The 23,309-nt window shown below is 43.4% G+C and overlaps 1 protein-coding gene across 26 annotated transcripts in view; it reads left to right on the plus strand.

Annotated features, from left to right (window-relative positions):
• The window catches only part of B3GNT2 (UDP-GlcNAc:betaGal beta-1,3-N-acetylglucosaminyltransferase 2), a 320,804-nt gene that overhangs the window by 137,563 nt on the left and 159,932 nt on the right, over positions 1 to 23,309 (plus strand). Inside the window, exon 3 of one of the 26 annotated variants that reach the window (XR_012095328.1) lies at positions 11,374 to 14,919. The exons of the other annotated variants lie outside the window; for them this stretch is intronic. The gene's annotated coding sequence lies outside the window, so the exon portion shown is untranslated. Of the gene's footprint in view, positions 1 to 11,373; positions 14,920 to 23,309 lie in introns of those variants that run through there. 26 annotated transcript variants of the gene reach the window in all.

Below are 23,309 nucleotides of genomic sequence, written 5' to 3' on the forward strand. Positions count from 1 at the left end.
ACCAGCCTTGCCAACACGGTGAAACCCCATCTCTACTAAAAATACAAAAAAAATTAGCTGGGGGTGTTGGTGCGCACCTGTAATCTCAGCTACTTGGGAGGCTAAGGCAGAATAATCTCTTGAACTCGGGAGGCAGAAGTTGTAGTGAGCTAAGATCATGCCACTGCACTCCAGTCTGGGCGACAGAGCAAGACTCTGGTGAAGAAGAACTTTTTCAGATGGGCTGCCAGGCTCTGCAAGCCGGTGAAGTGACCCCTCAGCTTAGAGAAAAGCTCATCAGGGCCGAGAAAGAACTCTTTCTATATCCCCAGGATCCAGCCCTAGGTACCCAGGATAGCATTTTCTTCCCACCCAGAGAAGCCAGGGTTCCACAGGACTGAGCCTCCCTCTGGCACTAGAGGCTGGTGGGAGTTGATGATTACCCGTATTTCATTCAACCAGAGACACCATCTACTGTAAGTTGCACTGTCATTTTATGTACTATTATGCAAGGAAAAAAATGCCAAATATGGAGACACCACTTAAAAGCTGGGATGCTATAAGAAAATAAGTCTTCCCATGGGACTGGCAGGCTGGAAATGCGCACATCTCAGTCTTGACACTGTGGAGGGAGGAACAACAATTGTCTCCTGAGAATTTGAACCACGAGCCTGTGCTCATGCAGATTTGAGGTCTGAATTCATACTGTCAGTGTGGTCTGAAAAAGTGAAGCTGATAATTAATTTAAGGTGGTCTCAGGTTGGTGGTGAGCTGGAAGTGACTGGCAGCTGTGCATCATTTCAGGGAGAACTCAGCTTTGCATTGCAGGACGCCACTGATTTTAAAACACATCCTGGTTTCAGTGAAGTTAAATATGAAGAAATGTGTTGCTTAAACTTAGTGATGAAGGGGGACGAGCATGGTGTCTCACGCCTGTAATCGCAGCCCTTTAGGAGGCTGAGGTGGGTGGATCATGAGGTCAAGAGATTGAGACTATCCTGGCCAACATGGTGAAACCCCATCTCTACTAAAAATACAAAAATTAGCCGGGTGTGGTGGCACGTGCCTGTAGTCCCAGCTACTGGGGAGGCTGAGGCAGGAGAATTGCTTGAATCCAGGAGGCAGAGGCTGCAGTGGGCAGAGATTGTGCCACTGCACTCCAGTCTGGCAACAGAGCAAGACTCCGTCTCAAAAAAATTAATGATGTATGGGCATGAAACAGATGTGACGTTGGCTGAACTGATTACTAACTTTTCCAGGTTTGTCTGGAACTTTCCTGGTTTTAGCTCTAAAAGCCATGCTTCCTATAAAATCCCTCAGTCCCAGACAAGCCACAAAAGTTGATCACTCCACCCATCTGGTTGTCTTTTGGAGTTATCTCCTCTGGCCTAGGGGGCCTTGTTTTATACAGGGGTGGGATGATTGTACCCGGGCAGGGACACCTGACCTGAGGGAAGATAGGGGAATATGGAAATTTAAACTCAGGATTTTGAAGAAATGAGAACATTTTCTGAGAACACTAGGCCTGGCCTAGTTATTCGGTTTCTCTTGGGTTCCTGTGCATTGAAATAATTTCAATAAATTCTCCCTTTTATTTATGTGCTCTTTGAGGGGTGGGGTAATTTCAGTATATCTTTGGCCTTTAGCTAATGGGGCCCTGACTGAGGGAGGGAGGCAGCCCTGAAAGGCTTTTTAGAAGCTCCAAGACTGTCCTAGGCACGAGGCTTGCCACTTGGAAAGCTTCCAAGAGAAACCAGCGATGCTTGTCAGCGGTTCTGTGTGTGCAGGGGATGGGCTCTCCTTAGACAGATTTGTCTAAATAAAGCAGAAATACCATGAGCTACATCCAACACTGTTGTTATTCTCACAACTCTGTAATTAGCAGAATGATGTGAATTATTCCCTAAACAAAGGCCAAGAGAATAGTTTAACCGTCTGTTTTATTTGTGTACTAAATAACTGTACTTGTAGTCGTGTTTGTTTCCAAGCTCCTTATCACGTGTTTTCCTTTTTCTCTTCCCTGCCTCCTATACCAGTAAACTTCTTGAGGGAAGAGTAAGGTCCTCCTGCTCATACCCGCCCCTCCCAGGGCCCAGCATAGCTGCTTGTTTTCCTTGAAGCTCCTCGAGGACAGGGAGTGGGTGGGTCTCTGTGTGTTCCTAACACCGAGCACCGTGGTGACACCTAATAAGTTCTCAGTGAGTGAGTGCTGAACTGAGCTGCCGCTTGCAGACTCACCAATAAATACCTGAGCCGAGGACAACGGATTTCCTCATCCATTCATTCACTGAGTAGTTAATGAATTTGTATTATATGTCTCCATGCAGCTTACATTCTAGTGAAAGGCAGACCAAAACCTAGTAAACAGACAAATGAAGTCAGAATAAGGTATGATAAATGCTGTGGGAAACAAAAAGGAGAAAGAGGCCCAGCTGAGATAGAATAGCCAGGGAAAAACCCCTCTGAGGAGGTGACAGCTGTGAGAAAGGAAACACTTTCTCCCCACTCTCTTAGGTTCGGTGTTGGAGGCCTGTGAATTAAACTGACAAACGACAGATGGGCAAAACAAAAACAGAAGTTTTATTCAAATACATACATGGTAATTCACAGAAAAATGTGGCTCAAAGAGGTGAATAGAATTGGGGGCTTATATATCTTTTTCACAGGCTCTCAGATGAAAGACCTTTGTCTTTTGGTGGTAGCTCTGACATTTTATGACACAATATACACTCTTAATAGGAGGAGGGGATGGAGAGAAAGGGGACTGGAAACCAATGACTTTTAGAAAAGATAAATGGGCCCTTAGGTGAATAGACATGAGGGAGATATGATAGTTTTGTGATCACGTATATTTAGGAGAGTTTTTGTTTTTTTTTTTTTTTTTGATATGGAGTTTCACTCTTGTTGCCCAGGCTGGAAAACAATGGCGTGATCTCGGCTCACTGCAACCTCCACCTCCCAGGTTCAAGTGATTCTCCTGCCTCAGCCTCCCTAGTAACTGGGATTACAGGCATGTGCCACCATGGCCGGCTAATTTTGTATTTTTAGTAGAGACGGGGTTTCTCCATGTTGGTCAGGCTGGTCTCGAACTCCCGACCTCAGGTGATCCACCCACCTCGGCCTCCCAAAGTGCTGGGATTACAGGCATGAGCCAAAGTGCCTGGCCTAGGAGAGCTTTTATAGCCTTGTGGCTTCTCCTCTCTGGTGAAGGCAGTCAGTCACTCTTCCCAGGTTGGGAAACCTCTGGGAAGGGGATCTATGATGGTTGCATTCTTTTGGGAGGCTCTGCTTTTAGGCAGATAAGAGGAGTTTAGAAAAAAAACTCTCTTCACCATTGTATGTTCTGGATCTTTTTGCTAGAAAGTTGGTTTCTTTTTGAAACGGAGTCTTGCTCTGTCACCCAGGTTGGAGTGCAATGGCTTGTGAATCTCCTTTTGCAGCTTTCTCTGTATTCATTGTTATGGACTGAATTGTGTCCCTCCAGATTCATTCGGCGAAGCCCTAACCCCCAGTGTAACTGTATTTGGAGGCAGGGCTAATTAAGATTAAGTGAGGTCACAAGGGTGCAGCCTAAAGCCAAAAAGGACCGATGTCCTTATAAGAAGAGAAAGAGATACTAGAGAGCCCCCACTTCTCTCCTAAGCAAGCACAAAGAAGGGGCCATATGAGGACGTAGGGGAAGGCAGCTGTCTACAGGACAGGAAGAAAGGCCTCACCAGAAAGCGCCCTGACATTTTGATCTTGGACTTCTGGCCTCCAGAACTGAGAAAATAAATCTCTGTTGTTGAAGCCACCCAGTCTGTGGTATTCTGTGATGGCAGCCCTAGCCAACTGATAGACTCTTATTAGTATACACAAAGATCCATGCACAGAGAGAGTGTGTTTTATTTGATGTTTATTTGAGCAAAAATGGGATTGGGCTATACTCTCTTTCCTCTGAAACTAGCTTTAGTCATTAACACTATTAAATGGCCATCTGGTTTCTTGCTGACGCCCCACATCCAGTTCCATTGGGACATCCTGCAGGCTCCACCTTCAAAATCCATCCGGAATCACACGACATCTCCCCACCTCGTGACTTCCACTTGGTGCAAGCCCGATCCTCTGTCTCTCTCACTTAGATTACTACAGCAGCCTCTACACCCCTCTCTGCTCCAATCTTGTCCCTTCAGTCCGTTCCCCTCACAGCAGCCAGAGGGACCCTTTGAAATCTGTCAGATCACATTGCTCCTCAGCTTAAAAATCTTAACTGGCTTTCCATTCTACTCAGAGTAAATACCAGTCTTAGCCAGGTGGGGGGAGTATACACATTGTCTCAGTTACTTAGGAGGCTGAGGCAGGAGGATTGTTTGAATCCAGGAGTTCAAATCCAGCCTGAGCAATATAGTGAGACCCCATCAATAAAAAACCAAAAAAACCAAAACCAAAGTCTTCACCAGGAGCTGCCGGGCCCTACATGGTCTGTACCATGTGTATACATCCCCCACCCCCACACACCCCTGCTCTCCTCTCTGACCTTCCCTCCCATCCCCGTCTCCTGCTAACCTGGCCTCCTTGATGCTACTAGATCACACTAAGCACATTCCCAAATCAGGGCCTTGACACTCAGGATGGAATGCCCATCCTCCTGATTGAGGGCCACAACGTTCCTTCCCTCATTTCCTTCCAGGCTCCATCCCCCAACTCACCGCCATTATTCTTCATAGCATTTCTCACCAACTGATACTATATACTTATTTATTTGTTTATGGCCCGTCTTCCACCACTAACATGTGAAATGCATGAGCAGAAAACCTTGTCTTGTTCCCTGCTGTATCCCTAGCACTTAGAATAGTACTAGGTTCATAGATGATGCTCAGGAAATGTTCAATAAAGAAATCTCTCCAAGTCACTGAACATAAATATAATAACCTTTTCAATGGTTGTATAACATGTGCTAATACAAATAGATCACAATTCACAAAACCATCCCCTGTTAATGATGTATATGTTGTTTTTCACTTTTTTCCTATATTAAGCGATGTTTGTGACAAACATTTTTGCATAGCTACCCTTCTCTATTAGTTCTTTTGTTTCTATAGGATATTTTCTCTAAAGCTGGATTGATGTATCAAGAGATAGGCATCGGCTGGGCGTGGTGTCTCACACCTGTAATCCCAGCACTTTGGGAGGCCTAGGTGGGCAGATCATGAAGTCAGGAGTTTGAGACCAGCCTGACTAACATGGCGAAACCCCGTCTCTACTAAAAATACAAAAATTAGCCGGGCATGGTGGCGTGCGCCTGTAATTCCAGCTACTCAGGAGGGTGAATCAGGAGAATCTCTTGAACCCGGGAGGCGGAAGTTGTGGTGAGCCGAGATCGCGCTACTGGACTCCAGCTTGGTGACAGAGTGAGACTCCATCTCAAAAAAAAAAAGAGAGAGAGAGATAAACATCAAATTTCAACAGCCATCGGTGCTTTTCCTCAGTCACTGTTCATAGACAAACCCCCGTGCAAGGCCTCAATCATTTCTGGGAACCTGGGGCCAGTGCAATATTGTCCTTAGACCAAGCAAGATGACCTCTACTCTTTGGAGGGCCTTGCATATCACAAACACAAAAATTAAATTTACTGAAGACCACATGGGAGCTTTTATCACCTGGAATCCTGGACATATCACTGGCACAGTGTGACCTGTGATTGTGAGCACCGACGCGTGAGATGAACACCCTCACTCTCCACATTTCCCTCCTGTGTTCTCAAAACAAGCCTGCTGAGCCCAAACACTGTGAAGGTCTACAGGTCATGCCCCTGCTGACACTGAAGACAGACACTGCTTTGGACGGAGAAGGAATGAAATTGGCTCATATGTGTGTCCCTTCTCTCAGCATGAATTCAAGAGGTCCTGGCATAACCAAATATTATTTCTCAATAGTGCCAAGGGCCTATTTTCTTCTTAATTTGTCCTAATTCATGATTCTGGAGGCATTCAAGAATTAGCTTAGTGTTCACAGGAGTCGCACGTGGTGGCTGTGTCAGTTATCTATTCCTGCATAACAAACCACACCAAAACTGGGTGGCTTAAAACGACAACAATTTATTTGCTCGTAATTCTAGGTTGGGCTCAGCTGGGCAATTTTTCTGCTGATCTCCTTTGGGGTCACTTATACAGCTGCAGTCAGCCAGCGTCTCAGCTGCCACTGGATGTTCCCAGATGGCTTTGTTTACGTGCTTGATATTTATGCTGGCTGTTGGCTGGGGCGCCCTAGTTCTCCTTCAAATGGTCTTTCCTCCTTTAGGAAAGGACGGGGCATTTTCACATAATGGCAGAAATGTGGAATGTAATTAAGGCCTAGCTGTGGGAGTTGCACCATGTTACTTCTGTCTCAGTCTATGGTGCAAATGAAGCCTTAAGGGTGCCCAGATCCAGGGGTTGGAAGGATATAGACTCTATGTCTCCATGAGAGATGTGGCAAAAATTATATTGCAAAGGGGCTGGATGCAGGGAGGTAAGACGTGTCGGGGACCATTATGTAACAATATACTACAGTGCCTGAGGAACATTTTGCCAGGCCGAACAATTGATATTTTTCAGCCAGGCACAGTGGCTCACACCTGTAATTCTAGCACTTTGGGAAGCCAAGGCAGGAGAATCGCTTGAGCTCAGGAGTTCAAGACCAGCCTGGGCAACAGGGTGAAACCCTGTCTCTACCAAAAATACAAAAACTTAGCCGGGTGTGATGGTGCGCACCTGTGGTCCCAGTTACTTGGGAACCTGAGGTGGGAGAATCACTGGAGCCTGGGAAGTGGAAAGCCATGATCACACCACTAAACTCCAACCTGAGTGACAGAGTGAGACCTTGTCTTAAAAAAAAAGAATTCGTATTTGTCTTACATTTATATACATGTAGTTGTAGGATATTTGAAACATGATACAGATTATTTGCTTTGCTTATTAACCAGACATTAAAACCCAGAATTGTGAAGTTTTATTTATTTATTTATTTATTTTGAGATGGAGTCTCTGTCTGTCGCCAGGCTGGAGTGCAGTGGCGCGATCTTGGCTCACTGCAACCTCTACCTCCCTGGTTCAGGTGATTCTCCTGCCTCAGCCCCCTGAGAATCTGGAACTACAGGCACACACCACCATGCTCAGATAATTTTTGTATTTTTAGTAGAGATGGGTTTTCACCATGTTGGCCAGGATGGTCTCAATCTCTTGACCTCGTGGTCCACCCACCTTGGCCTCCCAAAGTGCTGGCATTACAGGTGTTAGCCACTGCACCCGGCTGAAGTTTTATTTTTATAATAATATTGAATAAGATTTAATTATCAAGTATAAAAAAATTAGCCTTATTTAAATAACTTTATTTTAAAAATTTACTATTTAAATTTTTGTATTTTGCTTTGTAATATTAATAATTTGGTCAGGCATGATGGGTCATGCCTATAATCCCAGTACTTTGGGAGGCTGAGGTGAGAGGATCACTTAAGCCCAGGAGTTTGAGACCAGCCTGGGCAACATAGTGAGACCCCTGTTGGAGCTGGGGAAAGAGCGACAGAGAGAGCTAAAAAAATTAGCTGGGCATGGTAGTGAGCACCTGTAGTCCCAGCTCCTTGGAAGACTTAGGTGGGAGGATTGCTTAAGTTTGGGAGGTCGAGGCTACTGTTGCCCAGGATGGAGTGCAGTGAACTGTGATCATACCACTGGACTCAAGCCTGGGCAACAGAGCAAGACACTGTCTCAAAAAAAAAAAAAAAGAAAAAAGTTGAATGTTTTAGAAGAAAAACAACTTTATTTTGTAAACTCTTAGATCACTAGGAATGCATACAAGTTGAGGTGGGATCAATTTAGAAAATATGACAGTGGAGCTCAAAAAAAAAAAAAAAAGCCAAAAAAGGAAAAGTATTCAGAAGGGCATCAGCTTCAATTTTTAAAAACTGGCAACACTGAAAATGAACAGTTTTCTGCTGAGGTCTCTCATAAAATTTGTAAGAAACAGAACTTAATAAATTCTTTTTCTTTTCCCTTTCCCTTCCCTCCTTCCCTCCCCCTTCCCCTTCCCTTCCCTTCCCTTTGCCCTTCCGCTTCCTTCCCTTCCCTTCCTTCCTTTCTTTCCTTCCTTTCTTTTTTGAGACAGTGTCTTGCTTTGTTGCCCAGGCTAGAGTACAGTGGCATAATCATAGCTCACTGCAGCCTGGAACTCCTGGGCTCAAGCAAATCTCCTGCCTCAGCCTCCCAAGCTAAGACTATAAGTGCATACACCTCACACGACTAATTTTTTATGTTTTGTAGAGATGAGGTCTAGCTATGTTGCCCAGTCTGGTCTTCAGCTCCTGGCCTCAAGTGATTCTGCTGCTGCCCAGGCTGGAGTGCAGTGAGGTGTCATCACAGCCTCCTAAAGTGTTGGGTTTACAGGTGTGAGCCACAATGCCCAGCCACAGATTCTTTTTCAATGAGGTTTTAATGCTGATGAAGCTGTAAAAATAAGCAAGAAAATTATTCTCATTAAATTCATAACTTGAAGAGTTGAATGCAATTCCTGCAACTTCATATTTTTTACCAAATGAGGATCTAATCATAGATCCAAAGAATAAGAATGTACGTGGCCTCTGTTTGCACTTGCAAGTATTGGGGCGATGAAATTGTGTCAATCAGCCTCCTTCTCCCCAGAGTCTGTTTTCAGGTAAGGCAGGAGAACAGGGCAGAGTCATTCCGGGAAGCCTGGGCCTTGTCAGATTCTTCAGAAGGGACGGCCTCCTGGGACACTCTGGGTCCCTGGCAGAGAACTCAACCCTGACAGCCTCCCTGAGTCATACCAGAGCAGTCACTGGGTCCTGATGTCCCTGTTTCAGATGCTCTGCTCCCTCCCCCTGCACCCCTGGAGTCCTTGGGCGGCTGCATGCCCATCAGCCTGAGTAGTTGCAGGCTATTGGTGTCATTTCTGGAGAAGAAGGCAGCTGCTTCTCTGTTTGTTTTTCTCTCCCAGCACAGTGCCCTATTTACCTACAGAATCACCACAAAGTGACAGCCCCGGCAGATCTGCTACCATTCAGCAGCTGCCTCAAATCACCCAACATAATGTTTGAGTCTCCAGTGAGAGGGCGGGAGACAAAGGCTGCATTCCACAGCCCAGGTGATGGAGGCCCAGAGAAGAGAAGTGATTTCCTCAAGGTCACCCTGCTTCTCGGTAGCAGAACCAGGATTCTCGATTTTCAGTTCAGATCTTTTCCATTGTGTGAATTAGGAATACTGAACTGTCTTCACTTTTCTTTTGTTTGTTTGTTTTTGAGACAGGGTCTCATTCCTCTTGCCCAGGCTGGATTGCAGTGGTGCAATCACATCTCACTGCAGCCTCAACTTTCTGGGCTTAGGTGATTTTCCCATCTCAGCCTCCTGGGTAGCTGGGACTACAGGTGCATGCCACCACGCCTGGCTCATGTTTTATATTTTAGTAGAGATGGGGTTTCACCGTGTTGCTCAGGCTGGTCTTGAACTCCCAGGCTCAAGCGATCCACCCCCCTTGGTCTCCCAAAGTGCTGAGATTACAGGTGTGAGCCACATCTTGGTTAGAAGTTTGTTGTTTCGTTTTTTTGCCCTCCTTTGTAAGTCAGCCCTATCCTGATAAATTATCAGGATACAGACTTAGGGATTGGGTGAGTTTACCAATGAGATTGCAGGAATGCTAATTAAATTATCCCTTTCCCAGGAGCCTCTGCTTCCTGAGGCTGCCCCACTGCCAGCCACCAAATGCAAATGGACTTAACTGCAGTAAAGTTTTGTTTACTTGGGGATGTTGGTTACATTTTCAACTGCAAAGATTTATAACCAAAGTTAAGGGGTTATAAAAAGACCTCAGCATCCTATTTATTATGACGTGAAAAGTAATATCCAGACTACCTTATTTGCAATAGCGAAAGTTTAGAAATAACTAACTTGCTCATTAAAAGAGGATAGATGAAATGACTTCTGGTACATCCACAGGACAGCATACTATGGAGATATAAAAAGGAATGATGCAGAAGTTTTCCTTTTTATTTTTTGCGTGATAATCTACAAACAGAATACTGTATAATGAAAAACCTTCCTTCTATTCTCTCTCCCAGTCACCAAGTTCACCTTCCTACAGGCAACTAGCATGGCGTATTTCCTCTCTAACGTTTTAAAGACATTTCATGCACATAGAAGCATTTATAAGGATAGTCAGCCCAGGAGCTTGAGGCTGGGCTCAAACGCCTCTGGCTTTTATCATTTACTGTTTTCACTTCTTCAGGAAACACTTACCGAGCACCTACTATGTGTCAAGCACTCTTTTAGGCATTTGGAATTTGGTAGTGAACAAAACAAATACATTTCTTGCCCTCCTGGAGCTTACTTTTTTTTTTTTTTTTAATTTTTATTTATTTATTTTTTTCCAAGACAAGGTCTTGCTCTGTCACCCAGGCGGGAGTGCAGTGATGTGAACACTGCTTGCTTCAGCCTCGACCTCCTGGGCTCAAGTGATCCTTCTGCTTCAGCCTTCCAAATAGGTGGGACTACAGGCACCCACCACTACCCCCAGCCAATTTTTAGATTTTCTGTAGAGATGGGGTCTCACCATGTTGCCCAGGCTGGTCTCAAACTCTTGTGCTCAAGCAATCCTCCCTCCTTGCCCTCCCAAAGTGCTAGCATTACAAGTGTGAGCCACTGTGCTGACCAAGCTTACATTTTTGTGGAATATAAATAAACAAGTGATATATAGTGATAAGTGGTAAGTGCTATGGAGCAAAACAGGGTAAGGGGATAGATGTGTGTGCATGCGTGCTTGTGTGTGTGGTGAGGGTGGTGGTGAGTGAGTTGTGGTTATTTTATGATAGGGTGGTGTGGGAGACCAGAATATGCCACCCCAAAATATGAAGGATTTTTGAGCTAAAGACAAGAAACAGATGCAGGAAAGCTCTCTGCCCTCCTTCTATTTGCCTAAAAGCAGGACATAGATTTACAAAGGCAAAAGGTATCCTGCCCTGCTACCCTTCTTCCAGGAAAAACAAAGATTAGCACTGAAGGTCTAACTTTGGACCCTTATCAGCCTGGAGATGGCACCAGAGGAAGCCGCATGAATAGGCCTTACTAGCAAGCCTATATCTGCCATTTATTTGCTTTCTTACAAGTTGCTGCCCCTAGAGACTCAAAATCCTTTTCCTTTGCCTTGTCACTTCTCTAAATATTCATTGTTCTTTGTTGACAATGCTACATAAGCTAGAATTCAAAGCCACCTCTTTGAGGACTACTCATTCTCTGGGTATGTTCCATGTATACATGAAATATACATGTTAAACTTCAGTTTGTTTTTCTCCCATCTTTTGCTACAGGGGTCTTTTCCAATCAAAAACCTATGAGGGTTGAAGGAAATTTTATTTTTATTCTCCTATAGTGGTCAGTGAAAGATTTGCCAAAGCCTGAAGAAAGTGAGAGAGTGAGCCAGGTTTCCTCTGCTTTGAATCCAGATATCTGCATTTGAACCTTCACAGCCTTCAAACCCTCCACATGGAGTGGAAGGAACTTGCTATGAGGAACAAAGCGGTTGTGGTTGAAACTGAGTGAATATATCTTGGAGATCTTCTGTATCATGAGAACTTGCTCATTCTTTTTACACCTGCATCTTATTCCATTGTATGTGTGCACCACGGTTGAATTAAGCAGGCTCTTCCTAATGGAGATTTCTGAGACATCTGTTCTTTTGTGATTGCAAACAATATTGCAGTGAGTAACCTTATCAGGTGGTTCTGTGCAATGTGCAAGTTTCTGTAGAATTAATTCCCAGAAGTGGAATTGCTAGGTCAAAGGTATGTGTGCCTGTATTTTCTTACAGATTTTGCCAAACTGTAACTAACAAAGACTGTGAACTATTTTTGGTCTGCTGGCAACTATATATTGATATATATATATATATTTTGAGACAGAGTTTCACTCTTGTTGCCCAGGCTGGAGTGCAATGGTGCAACCTTAGCTCACTGCAACCTCCACCTTCTGGGTTCAAGCGGTTCTCCTGCGTGAGCCTCTCGAGTAGGTGGGATTACAGGCCCCTGCTAAGGGAGGAGACCACCCCTCATATTGTCTTATGCCCAATTTCTGCCTCCAAAGGAAGAAGAAGTAAAAACTAAAAGGCAGAAATGAAATCCACAAGCAGACAGCCCGGTGCCACACCCTGGGCCTGGTAGTTAAAGATCGACCCCTGACCTAATCGGTTATGTTATCTATAGATTACAGACATTGTATAGAAAAGTACTGTGAAAATCCCTGTCCTGTTCTGTTCTGTTCTAATAACCAGTGCATGCAGCCCCCAGTCACATACTCCCTGCTTGCTCAACCAATCACAACCCTCTCACGTGGACCCCCTTAGAGCTGTGAGCCCTTAAAAGGGACAGGAATTGCTCACTCGGGGAGCTCGGTTGTTGAAGACATGAGTCTTGCCGAGGCTCCTGGCCGAATAAAACCCTTCCTTCTTTAACTCAGTGTCTGAGGGGTTTTGTCTGTGGCTTGCCCTGCTACACCACCACCACGCCCAGCTAATTTTTTGTATTTTTAGTAGAGATAGGGTTTCACCATGTTGGCCAGGCTGGTCTCGAACTCCCGGCCTCAAGAGATCTGCCTGTCTCAGCCTCCCAAAGTGCTGGGATTACAAGCATGAGCCACCATACTCGGCCGATTTATTATTCTTTAAGTAAATATGTATTGAGCACCTACCATGAACCAGGTACTAGTCTAAATGCTGACAATTGAGAATTGGAGCAGAAGCCACAACTTGCCAAGCATATCCTGACTCACAAAACAGATTGACTTTGCCAGACCAGTCATGTCAGAAGCTATGATGTGCTTCATACACTATCAAAACTCAATACTCAACACCAGTTTGTTCAGACCTGTGATCCCAAGGTAAGACCACTGACAATTCCATTAATTATCTAGTTTTCAAAATCTAACCAATCCTTGCAAAGAGCACCCTCTAAATAACCTCTGGGACAAAATATACCCATTAGTGAAGACCATTTGACTTTGGGTAGTGCAATAGGAAGAACATTCATTAATGAGAAAGGTCTCAAAAAAAGAGGAAACAAACTTGTGTGTTTTTTTTGTTTTTTTTTTTAAGATGGAATCTCGCTCTTTCACCCAGGCTGGAGTGCAGTGGTGCCATCTTGGCTCACTACAACCTCTGCCTCCTGGGTTCAAGTGATTCTCTTGCCTCAGCCTCCCAAGTAGCTGGGACTACAGGTGCCCACCACCACACCCAGCTAATTTTTGTATTTTTAGTAGGGATGGGGTTTCACTATGTTGGCCAGACTGGTCTCAAACTCCTGACCTGAGGTGATCCACCCACCCGGACCTCCCAAAATGCTGGGATTACAGGCATGAGCCACTGTGCCTAGCCCAAACTTGGATTTTGATAAAACAAGGAGTCGTTGAGGAAGAGTGGAGGCAAGTCTCATTTTGGACATGTCAGGGCAAGGTGGTCCTTTGTAGTTAGACTTTTCTGTGAACATAAGTGTGGTGGGATTTCCTAACCATTAAAAAGGTGCTATTTCGGCCAGGCATGGTGGCTCACACTTGTAATCCCAGCACTTTGGGAGGCCGAGGAGGGTGGATCACGAGGTCTGGGGTTTGAGACCAGCCTGGCCAACATGGTGAAACCTTGTCTCTACTAAAAATACAAAAAAAATTAGCCGGGCATGGTGGTGCGCTCCTGTAGTCCCAGCTACTCTGGCAGCTGAAGCAGGAGAATTACTTGAACCCGGGAGGCAGAGCTTGCAGTGAGCCAAGATCGTGCCACTGCACTGCAGCCTGGCAACAGAACGAGACTCCATCTAAAAAAAAAAAAAAAAAAAAAAAAGGTGGTGTCTCAGCACAGCTTAAAATGACAGCTTGACATATGATTCACATATTATACAATTAACTCATTTAGAATGTACAATTCAATGGTTTTTGGTATATTCTTGGTAAATTTATGCGACCATCACTAGGATTAATTGTAGAACTTTTTCTTTTTATTCTTTCTTTTTTTTTTTATTTTTTGAGACTGAGTCTCAATGTCACCCAGGCTGAAGTGCAATGGTGTGGTCTTGGTTCACTGCAACCCCTACCTCCTGGGTTCATGCCACTCTTCTGCCTCAGCCTCCAGAGTAGCTGGGATTACAGGTACCCACCGCCACACCTGGCTGATTTTTGTATTTTTAGTAGAGACAGCATTTCACTATTTTGGCCAGGCTGGTCTCGAACTGCTGACCTCATGATCCTCCTGCCTCAGCCTCCCAAAGTGCTGGGATTACAGGCATGAGCCACCATGCCCGGCCAATTGTAGAACATTTTCATTACCCCCAAAAGAAACCTCATACCCATTAACAGTCATTTTCCATTTTCCCATTGCCTATTCATAGACAATTGCTAATCTGTTCTTGCCTCTATAGATTTGCCTATTCTGGATGTTTCATATAAATTAAATTATTCATTGTGTGATCATCTTTTGTGACTGACTTCTTTCACTTTGCATAACGTTTTCAAGGTCTATCCATTCTAGCATGCATCAATACTTCCTTTCTTTTTATTGCTGAATTATACTCCATTGTGTACCATATTTTGTTTATCCATTCATCAGCTGGTGGACATTTGGGTTGTTTCTCCTTTTTCGTTATAATGAATGGTATTGCTAATAAACATTCAGGTACAAATTTTTGTGTGAACATATGTTTTCAGTTATTTTGGCCATGGACCTAGGAGTGGAATTGCTGGATCCAATAGTAACTCTATGTTTAATCTTTTGAGGAACTGCCAAACTGTTTTCCAAAGCAGCTGTACCATTTTACATTTCCACCAGCAGTATGAGGGTTCCAATTTCTCCATATTTTTGCCAACACTTGAGTTTTTAAACATTTTTATTATAGTGTAGGGGCAGAAAGGTGTGATACCTTTCCTCACCCATCATAAGGCACATGGCCAACGCTGATAACAAAAGAAAGGTTAACAAGAGAAAAGCATAACAAATTTATTTAATCAAAGTTTTATGTGACACAGGAGTCTTCAGAAATGAAGGTCCAACAACTTAGGGAAAACCATTTATTTTTTGCTTAGGTTTGATTAAGAAGGGACAGCCTTATAGAAATGTGATTGGACAAAGAGGTACAAGCGAATGGGAATAGACTGAGGGGGAAAACCCAGCAAGGCTTGTCCAGATTCATCTTGGCCTTTCTGTGGAGCCTCACTCTACCCTTCCCAGGTGTGGGGCAAGACTCCCCTGGAATAAGGGCCTTCAAGGGAGAAAGGAGAGAGTGACATTTCTAGGTTTTATGTCTTGCTTTTGGAGAGAGGGTCTCTGGTTTCTATGACTCACCTTAGAAGAAGAATTCTCCTTTCTGTGACTCCCTTTAGGAGGAGAAAGAAGGGCAGGAGACAGGAGGATGGGAGGTCAGAGAAATCTTTCTTCTGAGATCCTTCCAAGCTCTTTTAGTTCCAAGTACTTGGCATGCTGTTGAGACTCAGAAAACAATACCCCAAGAAGACCTCAGCAGCAAAGGGACATTGTTGTCTGGGGTAAATACCTGGGGTCCGTCATCTGGCGTCAAGAAGATAAAGGACACAGACACACATGAAGAGTGAGTTTAGGAGCAGAGGTTTAACAGGCAAAAGAAAGAGAAGAGCATCTCTTTCTCTTGTGAGGAAGAGGGGGCATCCGAAAGGAAAAAGTTGGCCCATGGGAGACTGTGCCGGATTTTATAGGGGCTTGAGGAGGAGGTGTCTGATTTACATAGGGCCCACAGATTGGTTGGACCAGGTGTGACGTTTGCATAGCTCGCAGGGAAGGCTGGTCACCCCACCCTAATTTTATTATGCAAATTGAGTCTTTCCCTGGCTGGCACCATATTATCTTTTCCTTACTGTACACATGGTTTGGCAAAGATAAGCCGCCATTTTGAACATGGCTAGTCCCAGGTGGCCTTTGCCTATTAGCACAACTGCTGGCACTCACCTTTACAAGCTTCCATCTTGTCTATGTCTGCAGCTCAATTTTACAGGCTGCTCTGTTAGAAGAGAATGATTTGGGGGCTGCTTTCCATTAAAAGGAAATCCTTACTGAAGTTTCCTGTACCCTCACTATCTGCCTAAGTAATTTCTTCTTAACTTCTGTATCAACAGCAACCTTAGAAACAAAAAGTTTCTTCTGACCTTCTCATGCTTTCCTGTCTCTCAGTCCCATTCTCCCCAGAGGCCAGTCATAGAAACTAGAATCCCTCTTCCCCAAGGCGGGTCATCAAAACCAGAACCCTTTTCCCCCAGAGCTAGTCATAAAACCTAAAAATATTACTCTAATTTACTCCAGTTATCATCAAAATAATTAGATAATATGTAAATTATCAAATATTACTCTAATTTCCTCCACCTTTCCATGTAAAAACTGGTCATAAAGAAATTATCTGGGCCAGGCGTGGTGGTGGCTCACTCCTATAATCCAAGCAGTTTGGGAGGCCGAGGTGAGACCATCTCAAAAAAAAAAAAAGTCATTTTTAACATAGTTTTCTCCTCTACAAACTGTTTTAGCTATAGTCTATGGATTCTGATACATATAGCTTTCATTAACATTATTGTCTACTTAGGGGAGAAAAAAGCTTTTCCTCTACCCTCTCAGTTTTAGTACTTGGCAACCTGTCAAGAGTCGCATTCACAGGAGAAAAGGCATACAACCTTTTTTTTTTTTTTTTGGAGACAGAGTCTCATTCAGTTGCCCAGGCTGAAGTCTGAAGTGCAGTGGTGTGATATTGGCTCACTGCAAGCTCCACCTCCCGGGTTCACACCATTCTCCTGTCTCAGCCTCCAAAGTAGCTGGGACTACAGGCGCCTGCCACTACACCTGGCTAATTGTTTTGTATTTTTAGTAGAGACGGGGTTTCACCATGTTAGCCAGGATGGTCTCGATCTCATGACCTCATGATCTGCCCGTTTCAGCCTCCCAAAGTGCTGGGATTACAGGCGTGAGCCACTGCGCCCAGCCAAGGCATACAACTTTATTATGTTAATATTTGTACATGCACCCGGCTTCACAGAAAACAAGTGAAAAATCCAAAGAGATGATTGGATTTGAAGGCATATATACCATTTTAACACAAAGTGATAAACTGGAGAAATGACTAGAAAAGAAAAAGAAGACTTGGACTTCTAAGGGGTTAAATTGTAGGAAGGTGATGAGAAAAAGTCTGGGGGAAGCTAATGGCAGATAAGGGTTGTTTATGCAGACTCATTTAGTGCTGTCTCTAGAGATAACATTAATTTTCCATTCTCCTCTTCCTGGTATGGGTGGGGGGACCTTTACAAATGGGAATTTTCTTTGCAGAAAGGAAATGTATGTCCTGCTTGTAGTCAGATAGGAGGAGGGCATAGAGCTCCTGTGTCTGCTGCTTCTGCTCAAAAATAATCCTTATACTAAAGTTATACATTTTGAGGTGCCTTTTCTGATCCCCTTCATTGAGATATTTTATACTTTCTTCTTTTTCTCTTCCTCCTTCTTCTTCCTTTTTGGACCTAGTGTTAAGTCAAGGAGAGTTATAAAAGTCCAAGTGGTAGGCCGGGCACTGTGGCTCACTCACGCCTGTAATCCCAGCACTTTGGGAGGCTGAGGCAGGCAGATCACGAGGACAGGAAATAGAGACCATCCTGGCTAACATGGTGAAACCCCGTCTCTACTAAAAATACAAAAGATTAGCCAGGTGTGGTGGCAGGCGCCTGTAATCCCAGCTACTGAGGAGGCTGAGACAGCAGAATTGCTTGAACCCGGGAGGTGGAGGTTGCAGTGAGCCAAGGTTGCGCCATTGTACTCCAGCCTGGGTGACAGAGCAAGACTCTGTCTCAAAAAGGAGAAAAAAAAAAAGTCCAAGTGGTGAAGTTTGTTTGTTTTCTGGTTCTATAATTAATTTTTAGTTTTATTACATCATGATTAGAGAATGGTGTCTCAGGCCAGGCATCATGGCTAGTGCCTGTAATCCCAGTACTTTGGGAGGCCAAGCCAGGGGGATTGCTTGAGCTCAGGAGTTTGAGACCAGCCTAGGCAACACAGTTAGACCTTGCCTTTACTAAAAATAAAAAAAATTATCGAGATGTGTATGCTGGCACACACCTGTAGTCTCAGCTACTCAAGAGGCTGAGGTGGGACTTCAGCCTGGGACTTTGAGGTTGTAGTGAGCTATCATCACCGATGCACTCCAGCCTGGGTGAAGGAGTAAGACCCTAGAGAGAAAGAGAGAGACAGGAGAGTGGGGAGAGGGAGAAAGAGAGAGGTGTCTTTATTCCTTTTGCAATGTAATTACTTTTCGGATTTATTGAAGTTGTCGTGACATAATTACTGGGCAGTCAATTAATTTTGAAAACGTTCCATAGATACCTAACAATAAAGTAAGTTTTTAGTCTTTAGATTATAAATTTGATATACAAAAAAGCTCTATTGAAAAAAATATGTTATTTGGGTGTACCTTATGACCATGGCCTAAAAGAGAGGTAAATTAAACTCCTTAACTAGTGTGTTTCTATAAAGAGCAAGTACAAAATTGCTTTACTGTTGTCTCATTTAATGATTTTTCTTTTTAACAGAATTCACCCAAGTCTAGTATTAAGATCATAATCTCTGCTAAACGTTTTTTTGGGATGGAGTCTCATTCTGTCGCCCAGGCTGGAGTGCAGTGGCATAATCTTGGTTCACTGCAACTTCTGCCTCCTAGGTTCAAGCGATTCTCCTTCCTCAGCCTCCCGAGTAGCTGGGAATACAGGTACGTGCCACCATGCCAGGCTAATTTTTTTTTTTTTTTTTTTGTATTTTTAGTAGAGATGGGGTTTCACTGGGTTAGCCAGAGTGGTCTCGATCTCCTGACCTTGTGATCGGCCTGCCTCAGCCTCCCAGAGTGCTGGGATTACAGGCATGAGCCACTGTGCTCGGCCTAATCTCTGCTAAACTTTTACACTTGCTTGGTTAAAAACACATTTTCTCAGCCTTTTGTATTCAACCTTTCTTTCTTTTTCTTTTTGAGAGAAGGTCTCACTCTGTCTCCCAGGCTGGAGTACAGTGGCACCAGCTGGGCTCACTACAACCTCCACCTCCCAGGTTCAAGTTATTCTCCTGCCTCAGCCTCCTGAGTAGGTGGAATTACAGGCATGCGCCACTACACCTGGCTAATTTTTGTATTTTTAATAGAGATGGGGTTTTGCTTTGTTTGGCCAGGCTGGTCTTGAACTCCTGGCCTCAGGTGATCTGCCTGCCTTGGCCTCCCAAAGTGCTGGGATTGCAGGTGGGATTGCACCTGGCCACAGCCTTTCTTAATCATTTTGTTTTACCTTGTGATTTAATATGAGAATGTGTTTTAGCAGATGATGTGTTGGTCTATTATCTTTGCTTTATTACTGTTTGTGTTTTTAGTAATAATTTGAAAGGCGTGTATTTTTTTTCTATTAGCTACCTTTATCACTTTTTTAAGAAATAATTTTTAGAAAATGATGAAGACATAACTCTCATGTAGATGCAAGAATGAACATGTGTTGAAGATTTTATTTTTCTCCTTAATTAGCAAGGGAACCAGGCAGGTATTATAACTGTTTCAAAGGAAAAAAAGGAACACAAATTTAAATGGACAAAGAGATTGAATTACAAATGGTGGCAAACTGGTTTTTCCACAAGGGAAAGAAATCAAAGGAAACTCTTCTAGATAATATAGTTTGTGTATCTGTCAGTCACCTATAATTTACGGAGATGCAAAATAGCTCAAAGACAATGAACAGGACCAGAAAATGCAGTTTTTCAATGAAGTACAAAATTGCTTTTTATAGTCTTAATATTAATTAGATAATTATTAATTAGTGGTAATGTAACCGCCCAACAGGTTCACCTTGCCCGCTGCCTAGACGGAGCTGATTTATCAAGACAGGGGCACTGCAAAAGAGAAAGGGTTTAATTTATGCAGAGCCAGCTGTATGGGAGACTGGAATTTTATTATTACTCAAATCAGTCTCCCTGAAATTCGAGGATGGCAGTTTTTAGGATAATTTGATAGGCAGGGGCCAGTGAATCAGGAGTACTGATTGGTTGGGTCAGAGATGAAATCCTAAGGAGTCAAAGCTGCCCTCTTGTGCTGAGACAGTTCCTGGGTGGGGGCCACGAGACCAGATGAGCCAGTTTATTGCTCTGGGTGATGCCAGCTGATCCATCAAGTGCAGGGTCTGTAAAATATCTGAAGCGCTGAGCTTAGGTTTTACAATAGTAATGTCATCCCCAGGAGGGCCAGAATCTTGTAGCCTCCATCTGCGTGACTCCTAAACCATAATTTCTAATCTTGTGGTTAGTTTGTTAGTCCTACAAAGGCAGTCTAGTCCCCAGGTCAGAAGGGGAAGGGCATTGTCCTTGTTTGGGAAGGGACATCGTCCTTGTTTCGAAGTTAAACTATAAACTAAGTTACTCCCAAAGTTAGTTTGGCTTATGCCAAGGAATGAACAAGGACAGTTTGGAGGTTAGAACCAAGAGGGAGTTGGTTAAGTCAGATCTCTTTCACTGTAATCATTTTCTCAGTTATAATTTTGTAACTACAGTTTCAGTAATACTCTTAATCTTCTGTTTCTTTAGACATATCTGTCAATTTTCTTTATAGGATGAGCAGCTAATTCCAGTTTCTCTGGGAATTTCCTGGCTTCTACACTGAAAGTGCCTCATTGTGGGAAACCCCTCAATCCATGGAAAACCAAGACCATTGGTCACTTAAATTTTCTACTATAAGAAATGATACAATTATTGTAGTTCCTCTTTGTTCCTTTTCTTTTTTCCTTTCTTTTTTTTTGAGACAGTCTTTCTCCATTGCCCAGGCTGGAGTATAACAGTGTGATCTTGGCTTACTGCAACCTCCTCCTCCCAGTTTCAAGCAATTCTCCTGCCGCAGCCTCCTGAGTAGCTCGGATTACAGGTGCCCACCACCATGCCCAGCTAATTTTTGTATTTTTAGTAGAGACAGGGTTTCACCATGTTGGTCAGGCTGGTCTTGAACTCTTGACCTCAAGTGGTCCACCCACCTTGGCCTCCCAAAGTGCTGGGATTACAGGCGTGAGCCACCACGGCTGGCTCCACTTTTTTCCTGAGAAAGTTTTTATTATTTATTTATTTTAGAGATAGGGTGTTGCTCTGTCACCCAGGCTGGAGTGGAGTGGTGCAATCATAGCTCACTGCAGTGTTGACCTCCTGGGGCTCAAGTGATCCTCCTGCCTCGGCCTCCCAAGTAGCTGGGACTACAGGTGCATACCACCATGCTCAGATAAATTTTTTATTTTTTGTAGAGATGAGATCTCCCTATGTTACCCGGGCTGGTCTCGAACTCCAGGGCTCAAGTGGTCCTCCCACCTCAGCCTCCCAATGTGCTGGGAGTCACTGTGTCTGGCCATGCCCAGCTAATTAAAAAAATTTTTTTTTTTTTTTACAGAAGGTGTCTCACTGTATTGCCTAGGCTGATCCAGAACTCCTGGCCTCAAGTGATCCTCTCTCAGCATCGGAAGCTTTTTTTTTTAGATAATAGTAGTACAAAACCTTGACTATACCTGAATAAGTTTTTAAAAATTCAGATGCTTGGGGCCCAACCCCAGAAATTCTTATTTAATTGGTCTAGTATATGGCTTGGCCATCTAGGATTTTAATAGTCTACCCAGGTAATTCTAATGTTCAGCCAAGGTTGTGAATTGCCAATATGTAAAGATATGGAGCCATCTCCAAGATGTATTGAATGCAGAGTAGTGTATACAGATGGCCTCTGACTTATGGTGGCTTGACTTACTACGATTTTTGACTTTATAATGGTATCCATACAACCATTCTGTTTTTCACTTTCAGTACGGTATTCAATAAATTACATGAGATATTCAACACTTTATTATAAAATAGGCATTGTGTTAGATGATTTTACCCAACTGTGCACTAAGTGTTTTGAGCACATTTAAGGTAGGCTGGGCTAAGCTATATTTGGTAGGTTCAGTGTATTAAATGAATTTTTGATTTAGGACACTTAAAACTTACAATGAGTTTATCAGGACATAGCTCAATTGTAAGTCGAGAAGTATCTGTATAGCATGTCACCACTATGTAGAAAATGGAAAAGAAAAAGAAAATATTTATATATGTACATAAACTATCTCGGCAAGGATGCAGAGGGAACTGTTAACATTGGTTGCTGCCAGGTATGTCAACTTAGGGAGTGGGAGGAAGATTTTTCACTGTGTACTTTTTGGACCTTGTGAATCTATTATTAATGTTTTAAAATTATTTTAGGCTGGGTGTGGTGGCTCACACCTGTAATCCCAGCACTTTGGGAGGCCAAGGCAGGTGGATCACTTGAGGTCAGGAGTTCGAGACCAGCCTGGGCAACATGGCGAAACCCCGTCTCTACTAAAAATATAAAAATTAGCTGGGTGCGATGGCGAGCACCTGTACTCCCAGCTACTAGGGAGACTGAGGCAGGAGAATCACTTGAACCTGGGAGGCTGAGGCTGCAGTGAGCTGAGATCACACTATTGCACTCCAGCCTGGGCTACAGAGTGAGACCCTGTCTCAAAAAAAAAAAAAAAAAAGTTATTTTAAAATTCTACTTCTTTAAAAAAAAAGTTAGTTTTCTGAAAAAGTAGGTACATAACTAGACAATATGATCTCTTCTTTTTCTTATTTTTTAAATTTTTTTCTTTACTTTTTTTTTCTTTTTTTTGAGACAGTTTCTCTCTGTCACCCAGGCTGGAGTGCAGTGCAGTGGCATGATCTCTGCTCACTGCAAACTCTGCCTCCTGGGCTCGAGAGATTCTCCTGCCTCAACCTGTGTAGCTGGGATTACAGGTGCGTGCCACCATGCCCAGCTAATTTTTGCATTTTTAGTAGAGACGGGGTTTTGCTATGTTGGCCAGGTTAGTCTCGAACTCCTGACCTCAGGTGATCTGCCTGCCTCAGTCTCCCAAAGTACTGGGATTACAGGCATAAGCCACTACACCTGGCAATCTCTTCTATTTTTTTAAACCCCCCAAACCACAGAAATTTTAAAAAGAAAAATGAGCTTTGCATAGAAAACATTTTTTAGGTAAGGAAATTAAAACATACAACATGCACACACACGCACAACAAAGGGACTTTAGATGGTAAAACTATCTCTCTTTTATTTCTTATTTTCTTTTGAAAAATATAACCATATTCATTATTTTTATAACTGTTAAATATTTTGTAATTTAATATTTTTATAATAAAATAAAAAATAGAAAGAAACCTAACAATCCTGTTTTTATCTAGAGACAAACTTTCCCTGTACTAGAAGGAGTCGGCTTTGTCCTGCT

This window comes from Chlorocebus sabaeus, chromosome 14 (genome assembly GCF_047675955.1).
Source record: "Chlorocebus sabaeus isolate Y175 chromosome 14, mChlSab1.0.hap1, whole genome shotgun sequence".
NCBI lineage: Eukaryota > Metazoa > Chordata > Mammalia > Primates > Cercopithecidae > Chlorocebus > Chlorocebus sabaeus.